At 40.3% G+C, this 10477-nt stretch overlaps 1 pseudogene; it reads right to left on the bottom strand.

Moving 5' to 3' along the window:
• Positions 1–1360: 1360 nt before the first annotated feature.
• Positions 1361–2028, bottom strand: LOC132779742 (single-stranded DNA-binding protein, mitochondrial-like; annotated as a pseudogene).
• Between the last annotated feature and the right edge of the window lie 8449 nt (positions 2029–10477).

A 10477-nucleotide genomic window follows, 5' to 3' on the forward strand; every position in this document is an offset into this window, starting at 1 on the left:
AGCCTAGTATAAACCCATGCAACAGATGGCCTTTTCACTCAACACCCAACCTAGCTCAAAAGACTTCTTCTTCTTTAAAAAAGCACCCAGGAGGAAAGCATTATCTCATTTACCCAGGGTTTGGGTTTTTTTGGACATCTGTCTTGCTTTAAGTTTACCATCCCTGTTTCATGCACACAAAGCCATAGGACTTTTGCTGCTTCGTATAGTCACTTTGCCTACTAGTTAATTCAGACCAACAGGATGTTGATGTCTTTTGAAATGTCTTTTCTACAATTACAGAGATTCTATTTTCCAGCTCAATCTTTATGCTGCATTACAGACAATGAGTTCTACTATACCAGTGAAGAACAACATAGTATTTCACTTATTAGCATTAAGTGGAAGTGGGACTTGCACATGCCAAAGGTCTAGATAGGGTCTATTCCATGGGAGATTTGCACACAAACACTGCAAACTGTGCCATTTCACTTCATGCCACCCTCTGCCCAACAGCAAATGGAGCTGCCTAGTATTTTCCCCCTCATGCCTTCAAAAGCAGGTCTCTATTTTTTCTCATACCAAACAGAAGTGAGCTGATAATTATATTCCTTCATCTCATCATTTATAATTTAATACCTTGAATAACATGAGGAATCCAAGGCAGCATGTTCAATATTCAGCATCCTTAAGTGTTCAAAGATAAAGGCCCTAAAGCAGACATTGTGTTTCTGTGTCCATCAAGTAAGGCTTTCATGATTAAAAGAGCTCAAAACCAAGTTTCCTTTTTTTTAAAAAAAAGTACAAGAAATAGTTAAAGCAATGGTATTCCCTGTAGTAACCTATGGATGCGAGAGCTGGACCATAAGGAAGACTGAGCGAAGGAAGATTTTGAACTGTGGTGTTGGAGGAAAATTCTGAGAGTGCCTTGGACTGCAAGAAGATCCAACCAATCTATACTGTTACAGTAAATCATAGCAGGATCAAGTGTGTGTTAAAGAAAAACCTTATGATGTTAATTATTATGTGCAGCTGGTAAAGTAGGTCAGCCAGCCAACTGTATGGATTTTAGAATACAGTTTGTAGAGATGGAGAAGTAACATGCTGCTCTAAGGAGAAAGGCAATATGCTGCTCTGAAGGAGATGCTGTAATGCTGCTATGCTCTAACAGCAATGCTCTTTCCTATGGTGGAATAGCTATTTACTCAAGGTTTATATTTTGCTCTCTCATTTGATTGAAGATAAAGAAGCCTTATTCTTTTTTTAAAAAAACAAAATATCAAATATTTTAAATCAGAACAAAGAAACTATTGGTTGACATGATTACAGAATTAGGAAAAAAATACTACCACCAAAAAAGGAGAAAGTACAATCGAAGCCCAAAAACTGACCACCTCATTTTTTTTCTTTAAGAAGGTCACTCAGGAAAATAATGTTATCTGCCATAATTGTTGTGGCCTGCCGCCTGACATTGTTCTTATCCATGTCTATCTTTATTTATTTGCTTTATTTCTATACCGCATTTTTCAGCCTGATAAGGCGACTCAATGCGGTTCCCTTCCACAAAGATCCGAGCACCCTTCTTCACATACTGATAAGCTACATCTCTCAGCCCTGGCCTGAACACAGAGATTCGGTGCCACGTTGTCTTCTGTGAGATGTCACCTCCTTGGAAGACCTCACTTTCCCCTGATCGCCAAATCTCATTGGTTGCAAGGCTGAAAATTGTGACAGGATTCTTCCCTTCTGCTTGTCTCATGACAGGATCCTGTCCGACACGGCTAAGTAGCTGGATTTGGTTCAGTGATCTTTCCAGTACTAACAGTGTGGTTGATGTTGATTCAGTGTTGTTGACGTTGATTCAGATTCATGTCTCACAAACTGACGCATCACCTGCAGTAGTAGCCTGCGTAACATCTTGGTTATTTTTAAAGTTTTTACTTAGGTGCTTTCCTGGCTTTTCTGGAAATTTGCACCGGTTATCTTGCTTTCTGCTCTGCTTAGCACTCACAGTCCCAGCACATGGGCGCAAATATAGGATGGGAAACTCAGACCACGAAGAAGCCTTATTCTGTGTTACTTACAAGGACTATGTAAGTTTGTTACACTGTTTGATTTTGTACGCAACACTGCAAGTTTATTACCTCTACTGATAAGAGTAAAGTTTTTTTTTCTGAATGAAGAAAAGAGGTAAAAAGTATAGAGCGTACAATGAGCAAAAAGTAGGGACAATTTAAACAAAGTGCAAAGGAAGGAAGTGTGGACTGTATGTTTCTCCCAAATTTCCTCTGCATTCCCCCAGTGAATCAGATGGCAACTATTCTCAGGGGATCCCTATAATATTCTCATGGATCTGTATTTTTGGCATCAGCAAATTTGATGAGAATACAGTACTATTAGAAGTGGAAATGCATAATATATTATTGTTGTTGAAACTCTACTCCCCCCTCCCCAAAACCCCTCTTTAAAAATAAAAGTACTTACCAAAATCAATTGGAGAGCTGCCACAGCTCTCCTGGCATGTAGAAAAGACACACCAGGAGAAAAGAGGAGGAAGCTATTTTCTCTCCCCCCCCCCCCTTCTCCTGATGCATCATTTCTACATGCCAGGAGAGCTACCACAGCTCTCCAATGGAGGCCGGTAAGTACTTTTATTTTAAAAAGAGGGGAGGGGTGGGTATTCCCACAGTTTTCCGGACTAATTTAGTCCGGAAAACCGTGGGAGACACCAGAAGTAGTGTGTTTATCCCGCACCTTCCAAGAAGGCGTGGAATAAATCCATAATCTAATTAATTTGCTACAAACCAGGTTTTTCCTAGTTTGTGGTGTATGAATTGCAGGTCGCTCAGAATGTCATCTGGACAGCCCCATTTTTATTGCAGAGTTTCTGCAATAAAGGGGCTGTCTTAATGCGCTCTAAGTTTCCTGCCTCATTATTAATCCCCAAAAAGGCTCTGTAAGGCAGATTTGCTAAGGAGCAGGGGTGGCTCAAATTCAGTGACCAAGCAGAGATGTTGATCTGAAACTCTCTGTTCGAAGCATCTTAAAGATCTGTACAACTACAGTGCAAATAAGTAGTATGTATATTTAGGTTTTGTATAATATGCAAATCATATAGTCAGCACTAAAGGTTTATAGCAGGAGTCCTCAAACTATGGCCCGGGGACCGGATGCGGCCCTCCAAGGTCATTTACCCGGCCCTCACTCAGGGTCAACCTAAGTCTGAAATGACTTGAAAGCGTGGAACAACAATTCTATCTCATCAGCCAAAAGTAGGCCCACACTTGCCATTGAAATACTAATAATTTTATATTTGTTGAAATTGTTCTTCATTTTAATTATTGTCTTAGTTTTAAGTGTTCTTTGCACTACAAATAAGATATGTGCAGTGTGCGTAGGAATTCATTTATGTTTTTTTTTTCAAATTATAATCTGGCCAGTTTGAGGGATTGTGACCTGGCCCTCTGTTTAAAAAGTTTGAGGACCCCTGGTTTATAGCAACCCTAAGGGGATATACTGGGGTCTAGTTATAGGCCTCAGTGTGTGGAGAGACTTTATAGTTTAAATCCCTGCTTCTTAAACAGTGAGTCCCAACCTCAAATGGGGTCCCTTAGCTCTAAGTTGGGGTCACAAAAAATTGGCAACAGTAAAAAGTTTCTAAATGCCACCTAGTGGCTATTTCAGTTATTGCATAAATCTGTTAGCAATATTGTGCAGAGTTTACAGAGAGCTCTGCAAAAAATTACTCAGCTGTTCTCTACAAAGAGGAAAATCAGCTTGTTTAGCAAGCCTTGCAAATGCTGATTCATTTAAAGTAAATTTTATACCTATTTTAAATATCTATATATCTAGAGTCACACAAAAAATATTTGGTAGAATGGGATCATGAATGGAAAAAGTATAAAAAGCCCTGGTCTAAGTGACTAGGCCTTGCTGGTGTATTAGAATGATCTGATGCCTGAATGACATCATGGACTTATAACGGCCACTCTTCTGTGGGCCCATGAGAATATTTTCAGATGAGAAATGCGTATGTTTACCCATCTTTACTTAGTATTCACTCATAATTAGTTTGGGCATTTTTACCGCACTGATGTCACTTTAAATTGAAATGGAATCCTTGCAATAAACTCAGTCTGAAGACAGAGTTCCAATCTAAGCCTCCAGTTAATTGCAATCTTCTGTTTCATATCTGCAATTGCAACACTACCAACCACTGTGTGAAGAGAGGGAGAGAAAGCGAGAGATCAAAGGAGAGGGAGATCCATGGCTGGTTACAGCCAGAACACATTCCTTCATACTAAAAAACAGAGGCTCGGCATGAAATTCTAGTGAGGAAAAGAACTACTCACAATGTAAGTTACTTACTGACAAAACAAGCATGACTAAGGATTTCACAATATGGCCATTAATGTTTTCAGTGTGTTATGTAAAAGGCAAAACAATACAGTTCACCACATACACAGGATGTACTTCAGTTGCTTTTGCGCAATTACTAAACTTGTAAAATATGGTGGATGCTGCCAAAAATGAAGAAACATGATAAGCATCTGATAATAAGGGGCTAAAGAAGATGCCACTAAGATTGTTTATTTCACAACCAACCACTCCATATTTGTCATTCATAAGCCACCCTGTGGCCTCACATTTCCTGTTACTTCCATTTGTTTCTTCCTCTTTCAGAATTCAAATCATCATCTTCTTAGAAGAGAGGAGAAAACCAACTCTTTTACTTAGACTATTATCTTAAAATGCATCGATACTGCAACGGTATGATATAGACCCATTGGATCTATTACACTGTCCAACACACATTTTGGTGTCTCAAATCTAAGTCCTGTTCCTGGATATATCCAGGGAGCATACCACTCCTCCGTTATGTCAGCTCCACTGGCTGCTGATCCAGTTCCGAGCACAATTCAAAGTCTTGGTTTTGACCTATAAAACCCTATACGGCTCCGGCCCAGCGTACCTGTCCGAACGTATCTCCTTCTATGTCCCACCTCGGAGTTTAAGATCTTCGGGGGAGGCCCTGCTCTCGGCCCTGCCTCTATCACAAGTGAGGCTGGTGGGGATGAGGGACAGGGTCTTCTCAGTGGTGGCCCCTCGCCTGTGGAATTTACTCCCCAGGGAAATTAGGTCATCAACATCCCTCCTCTCCTTCAGAAGGAAGCTGAAAACATGGATATGGGACCAGGCCTTTGGGTAATCTAGCAGACTGACAAGATAATGACAACCAGAAATTGGAAAGGACTATGGTAATGCTGAATGGACTTACGGATATCAGAACTTGGTGAACGTTGGCCACTAGATTGGCTTTTAATTATTATTGTTTTAATTGATTGTTTTAACTACTGTGGTTATTGCTGTTATGTAATTTATCTGTTGAATTGTTGGCATCGAATTGTGCTGATTGTAAGCCGCCCTGAGTCCCCCCTCGAGGGTTGAGAAGGGCGGGGTAGAAGTGCTCGAAATAAAAAATAAATAAAAAATATATATTTCACCTGATGATTCAAAAAATGACACTAGTTTTCCCCTATCATATCTAGTCTGTGAGATACAGAACATATGACATATACTAGGCTTCATCTGCTTGCCCAAAGTAAATCATGATAATCATATCTAAGATACTAGAGCTGATGTGATCTATCCAATGCAATTTTCTGTGCTCCAGATAACCCAGGAACAGGCCTAAAAACAAGACATAAAGATATTTTTTTTGGTTGGGCTGTGTTGAATGGTGAGTCAGCATATATTCTATTTTCAGTTAATCTGCTCTAGTTGGAGCATCTTCAGGATTTTTGCCAAATTGTACATTTATCTTTCAAGGCAATTGCCCTCAAATTCTTCCCTTTTTCCTTGAGGATTGGAAGTTTGCTGCAGTGTCAAAGTCTATACTACACAGTCTGTGGTCCAATAAACTCCAAAAAACTGAATGAATCCCAGCTCCAGCATATATCCAGTATTTATCCTGCTGTCCCATTATCACCTATTACAACAATTCATTCTATTTCCATTTCTTGCTTTTTCAGAAAGTGGGAAAGAGAAGTATCACCTCTGACAGGACAGTGCTGTTGTCCTGGAACATTTTCATACCCCTCAACATTACAAAATATGTGTTCAAAATGGCAAAAGTATTAATGAGAAAAAACAAACAAGATAGAAAATGTTATCGGAGTTTGCTTTTGCGTCAGTCTACAGAGAAGGGCAAGAAGAGCCAAATCCCATGAAACTAGAATGTTCACAAGCTGAGAAGTCAATGTGTTTGTTGTTGCTGTAAGAGAAGCAGAAATTAAAGCACCCTGCATGTGTTGAAAAAGCACCAGGTTTTGTAATCTAACATGGAGTGCCTCTATATTTTCACTGTTGTATCTTCACTCTCCCTAAGAGCTCGTTCTCTTATGAACTCATCACATACAGGGAGAGAAGCATCTTCTCCTTGCTTCTCTCCTGTTGGTGTGGAATCTCCCAGAGCCTATTACATAACACAGGGCTACTTCTGGCATGACTATGGGGCTCCATGCCAGCAGCGTTGTGGCAGTAGAATCCAGAGGAGTTGGGTGTACACCAGGCTCCTCATAGAAAAAAGGCAGAGGAGCCGAAAATGAAGTGGGGGACAGCAGGGAAACATTGTGGGAAGCAATTCCATAGACCCTAACAGTAGGGGACCTAGCAAGATGGTTCCCTAGACTGCCCCATGATTTTCCTCACTGTCCCCTGCTTTACAAAGGGCTATTTGATGAAGTCCCTAGTAGCAATGAGAGCTCTCATCTTTACAAAAACCAGCAGGCCAACCCAGGGTGTAGTTTTTGACTAAATATGTTGCAGACAGATGAGGCTTTTTGCGCAGAGGCATATTTTAGCCAGGTCCAATGCACCGGGATTGTGGTGCAACTGGCTGAGTGTCAGCTGCATTAAGATCACTCTGACCAAAAGGTCATGAGTTCGAAGCCAGCCTGGGTTGAAGTGGGTTTCCAACCAATTGTGTAGCCTGTTGTCGACCTTTGCAACCCGAGAGACAGTTGCATCTGTCAAGTAGGAAAATTAGGTACCACCTTAAAGTGTGGGGAGGCTAAATTAACTAATTTATGATGCCATAAAAAAAAGATCCCAGCAAGCACTCCAGCAAAAAAAAAAAAAAGCATGCGGGGAATGCGGAAATACTTCATCAGTGTCGCAGATGGACGATGAAAGCGACAGCTCCCCTGGTGGCCAGAAAAAAAGTTAAATAGCCTCTGTGTATGTCTGTATATGTTGTATGTCAAAATTGGCATTGAATGTTTGCCATATATGTGTACACTGTAATCCGTCCTGAGTCCCCTGCGAGGTGAGAAGGACAGAATATAAAAGCTGTAAATAAATAAATAAATGGACACACAGGCAAGAGGAAAAGGGAACAGAAAAACTTTACTCTTATCAGCAGAGGCAATAAACTTGCAGTGTTGCATACTAAATCAAATAGTACAACAAACTTACATAGTCCTTGTAAGTAACACAGGATAAGGCTTCTTCATCATCATTCAAATGAGAGAGCAAAACATAAACCTTGAGTAAATAGCTATTGCACTATAGCAAAGAACATCGCTGTTAGAGCATAGCAGCATATTGCTTCTCCAAACTGTATTCTAAAATCCATACAGTTATACCCCACCGGGTGTGGCCCAAACATGTTGGCTGACCTACATTACCAGCTGCACATAATAATTAACATCATAAGGTTTTTCTTTAACACACACACTTGATCCTGCTACGATTTACTGTAATAAGGCTCAAGTCCTGCCCATTCAAGGAGATATTGCTAGGACAAGTGTTATTTTCTGGTTTGTCTTCCCCACAATTGAAAGGGAGCATAACCAGTTGATGCTGTTCTTACCTCCATTTCTATGTCTCTTGTATGTCTCTTTAATTTTGCATATTTGGGGGAAGGATTCCATTTAACTCTGATCTCCTGAATTTTCTAAAACTGTTAAGAGAGACAACAAAAGGGAAGAAAAACCCTTGTTTACTGAATAGGATATATTATGGAATGGTTATTTTCTCCCTTTACTGTTTAAGAAAATGTCAACCCTGCTTTCAGAAGGAAAGGCTTCTTCAGAAGGAACTGAAAGTGGGAGGCATGTGAATAACGAAGAAGAGAGTGTCTAATATGAAAAAGAATCATTTTTTTGGAATGGATTTAAGCCCTCTAAGGAAGTTTGGCATATAATCACAATCCAGTTCACTATTCAGTACTAATTATATGAGAAAATTAATGTTTTTATGTCTGCTTCAGCTAGTTTTGTTAAATAAGCTGGGAGGTATCACATGCTATAATAAATTCCACCTTAATCTCTGAGGAGAAACAAGCATGATAAAGATGACTGGAGAACTCTGCCATTCCACTTTGCCCTACAGATGCACCAGCCAGAGAAATATTTTTTTTCTAAAACGAAATGATTGCCTTGGAGGCATCCAAATCCATAGCTTAGAGAAACAAGCTTCTCTCCAAGCTTGTGAAAATAGAGGTCTGAAAGTCTCAAATTTAAAATGATATCATATTGCCTCCAATCTTACCCAAGTTAATAAGTTATGAATTCCTAATTCCTGTCCTAATGCCCTGGGTACAACTGGAAAGCCTGAGCATGTAATGTTGTATATCAAAAGAACGCGTGTAAATTATAATTGACAAGTGAAGGAACATCCATACAGTTTGTGAAATTACAAATGTTAGCCTGCACCACAGTACTGGTTTTGAAGTAGGGACCCAAGGCCCATCCATTGCTCCTGGTGACCTTCCAAATTATCCCTGATTTCACCATGACATTTGTTTGAATATTCTGTTGTCCGAAATCTTGGGTCCTCCTAGTGTACTACAGCTCCCAAATGGTCCAATGAAACACACAAGAGTTGAAGGCAAGAACAGAAATCAATTTATTCAGCTCTGACCAGAGTGGAAACTGGGGGCAAGCACTTCCCACATCCAGTGTGTTTTCCAAGTACAAGTATGAGCAATATAAAGAGAATTACACACATTTGTGAACATGAAAAACAGAGGTGATCAGTGAACTTTCTGTTATTTCATTGGTTCAAAAGTACATTCATGTATAGCTGTTTGCTGTCTGTTTGTGTCTACCTCTAGGAGGGCAGATTACTGGGAAAGAATATGGGATTGGGTCATGGAGAACAAAAGGTTCTCCATGTCTAGAGACATGAGTGTCATGACATTTCCCAAATTGGGATAATAGGTGGCTATGTGCCCTGATGGGTTCTGAGATTAGGACAAAAGTGTGAGAAGGCAGCTTGATGGATTTATGGTTTGCGATCTCATCAGAAAAGTGAAAATTTAGTGTCCTAGGATGCTTCTACCCTGTCTTGCAGACAGAGCCCCATGCTGAACATCACACAATGTTTTATGACTTCCAGTGGGATACTCTGCCCCCAACCGGGTGGAAGCATCGTTGGATGCTTCCTCCTGAACATGGGAGGCTTCCCATGTTATACTGGCTCCAATGGAGTCAACCCAGGACCTCACGGGGAGGATTACGCTTCCTTCATGTGATAGGGAAAGTGTCACAAAGAGGGGGCTCCATGCGGGGTGACAGATTCACCCCTCTCTCTTCTCGATGAAGCCAGGCAATGTGGAATGCTTCACCTGGCCTTTCTGATGAAGTCCTTAGTGAGACCTGGTTTTTTTGGGAGACAACAGTGCTGGTTGATTGCCATTGAGCAATGCAAGGTCCAAGCGAGTTTCTTTTTGTATTCTCCTCCCATATGTGGCCTCTCCATACATATACTGAATACAATAATGTATATGACTATGAATTTTAGCCAAAAAATTGAACCATATCACCTGGCTTGATTTCTCCATGGGTCAAGGTGCCTTCACTTCACTTCACTTTATTTCTTAATTAGTCGATCTCCATCAAGGTGCTCCGAGCGACTTACAATTTAAAATAGCATTTACACAATATAAAAACATGCAACATAAAAACATACAATAGTGACTATTTGGCAAATTAGATCCAATCATTTTACTTAAATGCACAACCAAACAGCCAAGTCTTGAGCGCCTTTACAAAATATCGCAACTCCGACATTGCTCTAATATATGGAGGCAATGAGTTCCACAGAATTGGAGCATAGACCGAAAAAGCTCTACACCTTGTAGCTTCCAGGTGTACCTCCCTAGGGCCCAGTATGTATAGGAGATTTTCTTGGGTGGATCGAGGTAACCACTGATGGGAAAAAGGAATGAGTATAGGTCTATAAATTTTAGTCAAAGTGAAAAAAATCAGTGTTGGCTTATGCACATATTTATGTGAGTACAGTCCCTCTTATTTTTACAAAAGATCCATCCCCTGTTTTGAGCAGAATGACAAATGGCAAGATCTTTGTCTGTCCAGAGAAAACCCAAAGATAGTACTGGTCCCTCTAATCCAGGGATATCAAACTCATTTTCATCAAGAGCCTTATGTGAGTCTCACGCAAGCCTTATGTTTGCCTTGAGAAGGCTGTTGAA

Source organism: Anolis sagrei, chromosome 6, assembly GCF_037176765.1.
Source record: "Anolis sagrei isolate rAnoSag1 chromosome 6, rAnoSag1.mat, whole genome shotgun sequence".
NCBI lineage: Eukaryota > Metazoa > Chordata > Lepidosauria > Squamata > Dactyloidae > Anolis > Anolis sagrei.